The sequence below is a fragment of the Sus scrofa genome, chromosome 10 (assembly GCF_000003025.6).
Source record: "Sus scrofa isolate TJ Tabasco breed Duroc chromosome 10, Sscrofa11.1, whole genome shotgun sequence".
Taxonomy (NCBI): Eukaryota; Metazoa; Chordata; class Mammalia; order Artiodactyla; family Suidae; genus Sus; species Sus scrofa.
The window spans coordinates 43003330-43015181 of NC_010452.4; positions in this window are offsets into that span (position 1 = coordinate 43003330).

An 11852-nucleotide genomic window follows, 5' to 3' on the forward strand; every position below is an offset into this window, starting at 1 on the left:
TTACTAGTCAGATTTGTTTCTGCTGAGCCACGATGGGAACTCCTCTAAGTATTTTCTTAATGGTGTATTTTGATGAACTGAAATTTTTAAATTTTGGAACCCAATTTATCATTTTTTAGTTAAAAAATTTTAATATAACAATATTTTTATTTTTCATTATAGCTAGTTTACAGTGTTCTGTCAGTTTTCTACTGTACAGGATGCTGACCCAGTTATGCTTACATGTATAGATTCTTTTTCTCTCATTGTCATGCTCCATCAAAAGTAACTAGATATAGTTTCCAGTGCTACACAGCAGGATCTCATTGCTTATCCATTCCAGAGGCAATAGTCTGCATCTATTAACCCCAAATTCCCAATCCATCCCGTTCCCTCCCCCTCCCCCTTGGCAACCATGAGTCTATTCTCCAAGTCTGATTTTCTTTTCTGTAGAAAGGTTCATTTGTGTAGTATATTAGATTCCAGATATAAGTAATATCATATGGTGTTTGTTTTTGTCTTTCTGACTTCATTCAGTATGAGAGTCTCTAGTTCCATCCAAGTTGCTGCAAATGGCATTATTTTGTTCTTTTTTATGGCTGAGTAGTAGTCCATTGTGTGTATATATACCGCATCTTCCTAGTCCAATCATCTGTGGATGGACGTTTATGTTGTTTGCATGTCTTGGCTATTGTGAATTGTGCTGCAATGAACATGCGGGTGAATGTGTCTTTTTCAAGGAAAGTTTTGTCTTGATAGATGCCCAAGAGTGGGATTGTTGGGTCATATGGTAGTTCTAGGTGTAGTTTTCTTTTCTTTTTTTTTTTTTTTTGTCTTTTTTTTTTTTTGCTATTTCTTTGGGCCGCTCCCACGGCATATGGAGGTTCCCAGGCTAGGGGTCCAATTGGAGCTGTAGCCACCGGCCTACACTAGAGCCACAGCAACGCAGGATCTGAGCCATGTCTGCAACCTACACCACAGCTCACGGCAACGGCAACGCCAGATCGTTAACCCACTGAGCAAGGGCAAGGACCGAACCTGCAACCTCATGGTTCCTAGTCGGATTCGTTAACCACTGCGCCACAACGGGAACTCCAGTTTTTTAATGTACCTCCATACTGCTTTCCATAGTGGTTGTACCAGCTTACATTCCCCCCAACAGTGTAGGAGGGTTCCCTTTTCTCCACACCCTCGCCAGCATCTGTTATTTGTGGATTTATTAATGATGGCCATTCTGGAGTTGCTGTGCTGGCGCAGCAGAAATGAATCCCACTAGGAATGATGAGGTTGGGAATTCGATCCCTGGCCTCACTCAGCGGGTTAAGGATCCGGTGTTGCTGTGAGCTGTGGTGTTGGTTGCAGATGCGGCTCAGATCTGGCCTATGCCAGAGCCATAGCTCTGATTGGACCCCTAGCCTGGGAACCTCTATATGCTATGGTGTGGCCCTAAAAAGACAAAAAAAAAAAAAAAAAAAATGACGGCCATTCTGACTGGTGTGAGGTGGTACCTCATAGTAATTTTGATTTGTATTTCTCTAATAATCAGTGATACTGAGCATTTTTTCATGTGCTTGTTGGCCATCTGTATATCTTTGGACAAATGTCTATTCAGGTCTTTTGCCCATTTTTCAACTGAGTTGTTGAATTTTTGCTGTTGAGTTGTATAAGTTGTTTGCATATTTTAGAGATTAAGTCCTTGTCAGTTGCATCATTTGAAATTATTTTCTCCCATTCTGTAAATTGTCTTTTTGTTTTCTTTTTGGTTTCCTTTGCTGTGCAAAATCTTGTCAGTTTGATGAGGTCCCACTGGTTTATTCTTGCTTTTATTTCTGTTGCTTTGGGAGACTGACCTGAGAAAACATTTGTAAGGTTGACGTCAGAGAAAGTTTTGCCTATGTTCTCTTCCAGGAGTTTGATGGTGTCTTGTCCTACATTTAAGTCTTTAAGCCATTTTGAGTTTATTTTCGTGCATGGTATGAGGGCGTGTTCTAGTTTCATTGATTTGCATGCAGCTGTCCAGGTTTCCCATTTTATGTTCTTGCCTCCTTTGCCAAAGACTAATTGACCTTAGGTGTCTGGGTTTACTTCTGGGTTCTCTATTCTCTTCCATTGGTCTGTATATCTGTTTTGGTGCCAGTACCACACTGTCTTGATGACCGTGGCTTTGTAATATTGCCTGAAGTCTGGGAGAGTTATGCCTCCTGCTTGGTTTTTGTTCCTCAGGATTGCTTTGGCAATTCTGGGTCTTTTGTAGTTCCATATAAATTTTTGGATTGTTTGTTCAAGTTCTGTGAAAAATGTCATGGCTAATTTGATAGGGATTGCACTGAATCTGTAGATTGCTTTGGATAGTATGGTCATTTTTACAATATTAATTTTTCCAACCCAGGAGCATGGAATATCTTTCCATTTCTGTACATCTTCTTTAATTTCCTTGGTTAATGTTTTATAGGGCTAAGCATATAAGTCTTTCACCTCCTTGGTCAGGTGTATTCCCAGCTATTTGACTTTTTGGGGTGCAATTTTAAAAGGTATTATATTTTTGCATTCTTTTTCTAATATTTTGTTAGTATACAGAAATGCCACTGATTTCTGAATGTCAATCTTATATCCTGCTACTTTGCTGAATTTATTGCTCAGTTCAAGTAGTTTTTGGGTTATGTCTTAGGATTTTCTATATATAGTATCACGTCATCTGTATACAGTGACAGTTTTACCTCTTCTCTTTCTATTTGGATGACTTTAATTTCTTTTGTTTGTCTGATTGCTGTGGTTAGGACTTCCAATACTATGTTGAATAACAGTGGTGAGAATGCTCATCCTTGTCTTGCTCCAGATTTTGGTGGGAAGAATTTCAGCTTTTCTCCACTGAGTATTATATTTGCTGTGGGTTTGTCATAAATGGCTTTTATTACGTTAAAGTATGTTCCTTCTATACCCACTTTGGTAAGAGTTTTTATGTGAATGGATGTTGGACTTGGTCAAATGCTTTTTCTGCATTTATTGAGATGATCATGTGGTTTTTGACTTTTCTTTTGTTAATGTGGTGTATGACGTTGATTGATTTGCATATGTTGAACCATCCTTGAGAACCTGGGATGAATCCCACTTGGTCATGGAGTATGATCTTTTTTATATGTTGTTGAATTTGGTTGGCTAAAATTTTGTTGAAAATTTTTGCTTCTATATTCATCAAAGATATTGGCCTATAATTTTCTTTTTTGGTGGTATCTTTGTTTGGTTTTGGAATTAAGGTGTTTGTGTCATCATAGAATATCTTTGGGAGTGTTCCTTCTTCAACCTTTTGAAAAAGTTTAAGGAGGATGGGTATAAATTCCTCTTTGTATGTTTGGTAGAACTCACCTGTGAAGCCATCTGGTCCTGGACTTTTATTTGTAGGGACAATTTATTATTTTTTTTAAAATTTTGTGTTTTCTGTGTCCTCTGTAAGAAATCCTTGCCTAATCCAAGATTATAAAAAAATGCATCTATGTTTTTCTTCTCAAACCTAGTCATTTTATTTTACATTTAGGACTATGATTCATAGACTTGTGTTTGTTGGGAAATATGGACAGAAGTTCATCTTCTTCCCAACTGTCCCAGTATCATTAATAAAAAGAGTCTACTTTCAGCAGAGGATTAACTTGGCACCTCTGTCAAAGAACCAACTGACAATTTATGGATGGCTCTGTTTTTGTGCATTGATCTGTTTGTCTGTACTAAAGCAATACCACACTGCACTGATTACTAAAGCTTTATATGAATTACTGAAATTAGTTTGGGTAAGTTACCCAACATTTTTCCTCATTTCCAAATTATTTTGGCTATTCTAGACTCTTTGCCTAGAATACTAATTTTAGAATCACTTGTCGATGTATTTAAAAAGAAAAAAGCTGGGAGTTCCCATTTTGGCACAAATCTGTCAAAGAACCATGAGGTTATGGGTTCAAACCTGGCCTTGCTCAGCGGATTAAGGATCTGGCGTTGCTGTGAGCTGTGGTGTAGGTTGAACACGTGGCTCAGATCCTGAGTTGCTGTGGCTGTGACTGGTGTTGCTGTGGCTGTGGTATGGACCAGCAGCTGTAGCTCCAGTTGGACCCCTAGCCTGGGAACCTCCATTTGCCGCAGGTGCGGCCCTAAAAAGCCAAAAAAAAAAAGAGACTTAACTCATGAAAAAGATGAATACTAATATAAATGGGCAAAGCATATAAAAGAAAATTCATTAAAAGATAAATACGTAAGAGCAAAAAATCTTACTAATCAAAACAAATGCAAATATAAGTGAAAAGGTTTTACTCGGGCAACAATGAGAAAGATTAACAATATATAGTACAGAAGACCTTTTTCCTATTCCCAGTGTTAGGTCTTTATGTTCTTTGAACCAACAACTCAACTTCCAAGTACACAATGTACAGTTAGCTGGATAATTACACACAGATGTAAAAATTAGGATGCTCATTAGAACACAGCTCATCTTTGTGAACAACTATTAACAATGTATCTTTCACTATGTTTGAGTAAATTAAAGTATAGCTGTCAGATGGAAAACAAGTCATTTGCACTGATGTACCTCTGGATTCACTGATACAGAATAATGGGCAACTTGTGCGGTGGTGGGGTGGAGGCAGGGGCAAGCCTGTAGAAAAACATGATACAATCCTGTCTTCTGGAAAATTGCATATAAACATGTGTAACAACATGCATGCATCTAACATTTTAAGGGCTGTTTGCGAAAACGTAGACATTGGTTAAAGATGAGCTTTTTTTCTCTGCTTCCTCCTGTTTAACTTCTTTTTAGAATGAGCTGTGTTATCTTTATCATCAGGAGGAGCTTATCTTATTTAAAAACACACTTAAAAGCCTATGATAAAGATATCACTTCAATACGACCTGCCAGCCTTTTTACTGAGCAGGAACTAGAAAAGTAAATTAAAAATAAACAAAAACCCTCCTGTCTGTAAGTAAGATTTCAGGACAACCGTCAAATCTCAGATTCTACTCTAGAACTTTTTTTTTTTTTTTTTTTTTTTTGGTTTTTAGGGCCACATTCATGGCATATGGAAGTTCCCAGGCTTGGGGGCAAATTGGAGCTACAGCTGTTGGCCTACACCACAGCCACAGCAACATCAGATCTTAGTCGCATCTGTGACCTACACCCAGCTCGCAGCAATGCTGGATCCTTAACCCACTGAGCGAGGTCAGGGATTGAACCCGCATCCTCAGGGATCCTAGTCAGGTAGGTTCACCACTGAGCCCGGAAGGGAACTCCCTCAGATTCTACTCTAAGCTGTATATTTCACAAAACTGGAGCAAAGGCAGAAAGCGGTAATAAGCAAGAACAGCATATGGAAAATGAGGCCCCCACTTCAGTCCAAAAAGAAGCCAACATTCTTAAACTGCAATATATTTTACTCTGCTCTAGTCCAACATTGTCCAAATTGTTTTCTGTTGCACATGACTGTTCTGATTGATATTAAATATATTTCAGGGATGGGGCAAACAGGCCATCAATCATGTCAAGTATTGTAGGTTTGAAAAAAGATAACAGAAAAAACATGACACACACAGTTACTTGTCATTTGGAAGAAAATGTGTTAGAAATTGCGTGCCACTCAGAGAACGTCCTTAACATGAATGTGGTCATACAACGCATGGGCACTGCTGTGTCCCTCTGTGACTTATGCCTGGTCAGCACTTGCCCTTTAACCACCATGATGAAGTACTTCTCCGGCTGATGCCTGCAGATCAGTTCTACTACTGTTTTATCATGTTATAAAAATATGCTTAGATTTTTAATTAGAGCATATGTGGGACTCAAATATATATTTTTATAAAGTTTGTACATAATATATTAGCAGTCATATATTTTTTTTCCTTTTTGTCTTTTTAGGGCCCCACCCAAGGCATATGGAGGTTCCCAGGCTAGGGGTCAAATGGGAGCTACAGCTGCCCGCCTACACCACAGCCACAGCAACGAGGGATCAGAGCTGCGTCTGTGACCTACACCACAGCTCAAGGCAATGCCAGATCCTTAACCCGCTGAGCGAGGCCAGGGATGGAACCTGCATCCTCATGGATACTAGCTGGATTCGTTTCCTCTGCGCCACAACAGGAACTCCAGGAACTTGTAGTTTTAGATGTTTTAAATGTTGTGGTTTAAATTTGCATTTTCTTAATGACTCAAAATGTTAATCAAATGCTTACCTGCTACCCATGTATTTTTGGTGATGTGTCTGTTCAAATCTTTTGCTCATTTTTTGGTGGATTGTCTATTTTATATTATTGAGTTGTGAAAGTTTTTATATATTCTGGAATCAAATTATTTATCAGGTATGTAATTTCAAAAATATTTGTCTTGTTCTGTGGCTTATCTTTTCATTTTTCTTGATAGTATTTGAGTACAGAAGTCTAAGTTTTGATGAAGTCCAATTTACCAGTTTTCTGGGGATTTTTATGCTTTTAAGGTGGTGTCTCAGAAATCTTTGTGTAACACAAGGTGACATAGATTTCTCTTCTATATTTTGTTCCAGACATTTTATTGTTTTAGGCTGCATTTAACTCTATGACCCACTTTATTTGTATGTGGTAGGGGTATGGGTCCAAGTTTTTCTTTCTTTTTTGCATATGAACATCCAATTACACAGCACAATTTGTTGACATGACTGCCCTTTATTCACTGAGTTACTCTCACAATTGTGTTGAAAATCAATTGGCCCCACATGTGGGTCCATGTCTTAGCCCATTCAGGCTGCTATAACAGTATACCATAGACTTGGTGACTTTTATACAAGAGACATCTATTTCTCACAGTTCTGTAGGCTGTGAAGTTCAAGGTCAAGGCACCAGTAGATCTGGCCTCTTGTGAGGATTCATTTCCTTACAGACACTTTGCCCTAAGTCCTCAATGTGGTGGAAAAGGGCGAGGGAGCTCCCTCAAGCCTCTTTTATAAGGACGCCAATGACAAAGGTCCTGCCCTGTGGACCTCATCATCTTCCAGGGACCCTACCTCCTAAACTATCACCTCAGGGGTTAGATTTCAACATATGAGTTTTAGGGAGAGACAAGCAACCTCCCCACCTTCACCAACCTCTGTCCTTCTCGCACACAAGCTACATTAATACCACCACACCAGCCCTTAAGGTCTTACTTTGTTGCATCATCAACCTAAGAATTTAAATCCAAAAATCTCACTTGAATGCCATCTAAATCAGAAACTTATGAGTGTAACTCAAGGCACAGGGTCTCCTGGGGTGAATTTCCCTTTAGCTGTGAAGTCAAATACGTTCTGTGCTTCCAAAATACAATGATAGGATAGGCATAGGTTAGACATTCCCATTTAAAAGGAGTGGGAAAGAAGAAAGGGGTGATAGATCCCAAACAAGTCCCAAACCTTCAGGATCAAGAAGAGTCTTCTTTGGCTCAATGTACTGGCAGAGATCCCACATTCAGGCACACCGAGGCAGTTGGGCCCCCAAGGCTTGGAATGGCAGTGTCCAGACCCTGGGGCCACTCTGTCCCTGGGCTCACCCCTGTGGGGTTCTCCGCAGTGTCCCCACCTCTGTGGCAGCTCTGTGCTTGGGTCAGAGCATGTGGCGTTCCCCAAGGGTGGAATCGGGTGATGGCTCTGAAACTGAGCAGGACCCTATGGGGCCTTCCCAGGTACAAATCCTTTCTATGTCCTCGGTTTCTTGTTTGTAGGAAATCACAGTATTTTCAGGATAACAGATGTCAGACAGGTGTTAGTCTGAGCTAAGGCAATCCCAGTGGGGTTGAAGAAGGGGGAATAAAATGGAGACTCAAAAGATCTTGGTGAAGGAGTTCCCATCATGGCACAGGGGAAACAAATCCGACTAGGAACCATGAGGTGGCAGGTTGGATCCCTGGCCTCGCTCAGTGGGTTAAGGATCCGGTGTTGCTGTGAGCTGTGGTGTAGGTGGGCATCTACAGCTCCAATTCGACCCCTAGCCTGGGAATCTGTATTTGCCTCCAGTGCGGTCTTAAAAAAAAAGATCTTGGTGAAGATTAGATGTAGAATATGAAGAAATGGGAAGTCAAGTCACATTCCTGGGCTTTGGCTTGATTAACTAGATGGATTAAGTAGAAGGAAGAGCAGATTTAGATTTAAGTTTAGATTTAGAATGGCTGAATTGGAAGAGCACCTGGATGAAGATGTTCCAGAGGCAACTGTATTTGGAGGTTTGTGATTCATGGCTCAGGGCTAAGCTAGGGGTATACATTTCCGACTGTTAGAGTCTAGGTAGAGCTGTAGGAAATGTGAGAATGTGACAACTAAGGAAATGAGTTGAATGAGAAGAGGGTAGAAGAAGGAGTACTAGACATTTCATTGGCGTTTAAGGAGTGCGATGGGGAAGTGGGACAAATAAACACAAAAAATAAAATAAAATAAACACACAAAAAAACAACATAAACACACACAAAAAAACACTGCTTCTTCTTTTATTTTTTGTGTTTATTTGTCCCACTTCCCCATCCCATTCCTTAAACGCCAATAGAAGTAGACTTGGAGGAAGTCGGGGAGAGAGGAAAGCACACTTTAGTGACTAAAAAGAAATAACTTTAGGAGGCAAGGAGTGGTCTAAGTATGGTTCAGAGAGTTCAAGTATGATGAATAAAAATATGTCCATTGGATTTTGTGAACTGGAGGTTATTGGAGATGTTGGGAAGAGCTGTGGTGGAACAGGTTGGGGAGGGTAGAAACTAGATTTATTTTATTGTCTTTTGTCTTTTTAGGGCCACATCCACTGCATATGGAGGTTCCCAGGCTAGGGGTCGAGTCAGAGCTGTAGCCACTGGCCTAGCCACAGCCATAGCAATGCCAGATTTAAGCCATGTCTGTGACCTACACCACAGCTCATGGCAATGCCAGATCCTTAACCCACTGAGCAAGGCCAGGGATTGAACCTGCATCTTCATGGATGCCAGTCAGATTCGTTTCCCCTGAGCCACGATGGGAACTCATTTTATTTTTATTTTTTGGCTGTGCCTAGGGCTTGCAGAAGTTCCTGGGCCAAGCACTTAACCCGCACCACAGCAGTGAACTGAGCCAAAAGGTGACAACGCCAGATGCTTAACCCACGGAGCCACCAGTGAACTCCCTAGAAACTAGATGATAGTGAGTTGAAAGTAAATAACAGGTAAGGAAGTCGAGATGGTACATGCAGATTATTCTTTGGATTGTAAAATGAAAAAGATAAAGTAGGGGAAAACTGAAGTTAGAAAGGAAAGGGTGTGTTAAGGTAAGAAATTTCGTGAAGATGGAGTTCCCATCATGGCGCAGTGGAAGCAAATCCCACTAGGAACCATGAGGTTGTGAGTTCGATCCCTGGCCTCGCTCAGTGGGTTAAGGATCCAGCGTTGCCCTGAGCTGTGGTGTAGGTTGCAGATGCAGCTCAGATGTGACATTGCTGTGCCTGTGTCATAGGCCGGTATCACGAGCTCCTATTAGACCCCTAGCCTGGGAACTTCCATATGCCATGGGTATGGCCCTATAAAGACAAAAAAAAAGAAAAAAAAATTGTGACGAGATAGACTAATCAAATGAGTAAGTGATCACTCTTTCGACTCCGGAGTTAGAAATAATTAGGTTGAACTACTGCTCTGCCCCTTCCTGTCTATATAAGGTTAGGCAAATTGTAAAACCTCACCTTGGCACAGTTTTCCTATGGGTAATATGGGGATGATGATGATGGTGACAGTGATGACGAAAATGCTTACCTCATAGGTAGGCAGAGATCCCGGTTTTGTGGAACCGTGATGTTCACACAGTTTGGGGGGAAGTCTTTTAAAGAAAAGGAATGCAAAATTTTAAAAATTTAAATAATGCTTTGGATGACTTGTGCAATTGAATGCTTTGAAGTTTAAGGTTCATTAACCTCACAGCAAATCTTCCATTGCTCATAAAGTTTCGTCTCAGAGGATTAAACGCTATAGTGAAGTAGCCCTGCCTAACACCAGGCACCTAGAAAGGGCTCAATAAATGTTGATGTGATTATTATTTGAACCTCTGTATAAACTGATGGGTAGACCCTCTTGAGAGGGAGAGGCTGAGGATACAGGAGAGAGAGAGAGGGATACACACACACACACACACACACACACACACACACACACACACAGAGGGAGGGAGGGAAACTGATAGAGTAAGAGCCAGGTAGAAATGAGATATTAGAAAAGAGACAGGCAAAGAGAATAAGGTTCCAGAGAGTAGAAGTTCTTAGGTTGATGAAAAGGAGGTTACAGGTATGTACAGATAGAGTTTTTAGGTGTATAGGAGCTCTTGATTGGCGTTCCCGTTGTGGCTCAGTGGTAACAAACCCGACTAGTATCCATGAGGATGCCGGTTTGATCCCTGGCCCTGCACAGTGAATTAAGGACCCAGCATTGATGTGAGTTTCAGTGTAGATTGCAAATGTGGCTTGGATCTGGTGTTGCTGTAGCTGTGGTGTAGGCCGGCAGCTGCAGCTCCGATTCGACCCCTAGCCTGGGGACTTCCAGATGCTGCAGGTGTGGCCCTAAAAAGCAAAACAAAGAAACAAACACCTCATGATTGATTGCCTCTTTTGTCTTTGGTTAGAGGCAAAAATCATCTGTGGTGCGTAGAAGAACCCATATTGATGATAGATTCCTTAAAAGAACACCTGTATGAGTTTCTCACTGTTGCCATAACAAATTATCACTCATGTGGTAGCTTAAGACAACACAAATTCAACATTTTATTTTATTTTATTATTATTATTATTTTTGTCTTTTTGCCATTTCTTGGGCCACTCCCATGTTATATGGAGGTTCCCAGGCCAGGGGTCAAATCGGAACTGCAGCCGCCGGCCTACGCCACAGCCACAGCCACAGCCACACGAGATCTGAGTCACGTCTGGGACCTACACCACAGCTCATGGCAATGCCGGATCCTTAACCCTCTGAGCAAGGCTAGGGATTGAACCCGCAACCTCATGGTTCCTAGTCGGATTCGTTAACCACTGAACCACGACAGGAACTCCAAATTTAACATTTTAAAGTCTGTAGGTCGGAGGTCCAAAACCCATTAGGGCTGTGTGCCTCCCGAGGGCGCGGGGGAGAATCTCTTCATTGCCTTTTCCAGCTGCTAGAGGCTGCCTGCCTCCCTTGGCTCATGACCACCTCACTCTGACCTCTGCTTCCATCATCACATCACCTTCAGCCTCCCTATTATAAGGACTCCTGTGATTACACTGAGTCCTCCAGGATAATCCAGATAATCATCTCCCCATTTTATGGATCCTTAACTTCATCTTATCTGCAAACATCCCTTTGCCATTCACAGGTTCCAGAGATCAGGATGTGAACATCTCTTTTAGGGGGAGAGAGAGCTCTTAGTCAACTTACCACATCATCTAGCTGAAACAATAATCCATTATTGATTGACTACTGACGGATGAAAAACATAAGCAACACAATAGTTTGTAAACTTCCCATGTGTATTCTGTTTGTCCTTTTAAAAAATTGTCCTCCCAATGTAAATAAACCTATTCAAGAATTCAAAAAAAAAAGGCAAAAGGAGTTTCCATCGTGGCACAGCGGAAACGAATCCAACTAATAAACATGAGGACACAAGTTCAATCCCGGGCCTCTCTCAGTGGGTGAAGGATCCGGCGTTGCCATGAGCTGTGGTGTAGGTTGCAGACGCAACTTGGATCTGGTGTTGTTGAGACTGTGGTGTAGGCCTGCAGCTGTAGCTCCAATTTGACTCCTAGCCTGGGAACTTCCATATGCCTCAAGTGTGGCCCTAAAAAGAAAAAAAAAAAAAAAAAAAAGAATAGTTCTAGTTCATTGTTATAATCTAAAAACCTTACATACGTAGTAGATAATCCTCTTT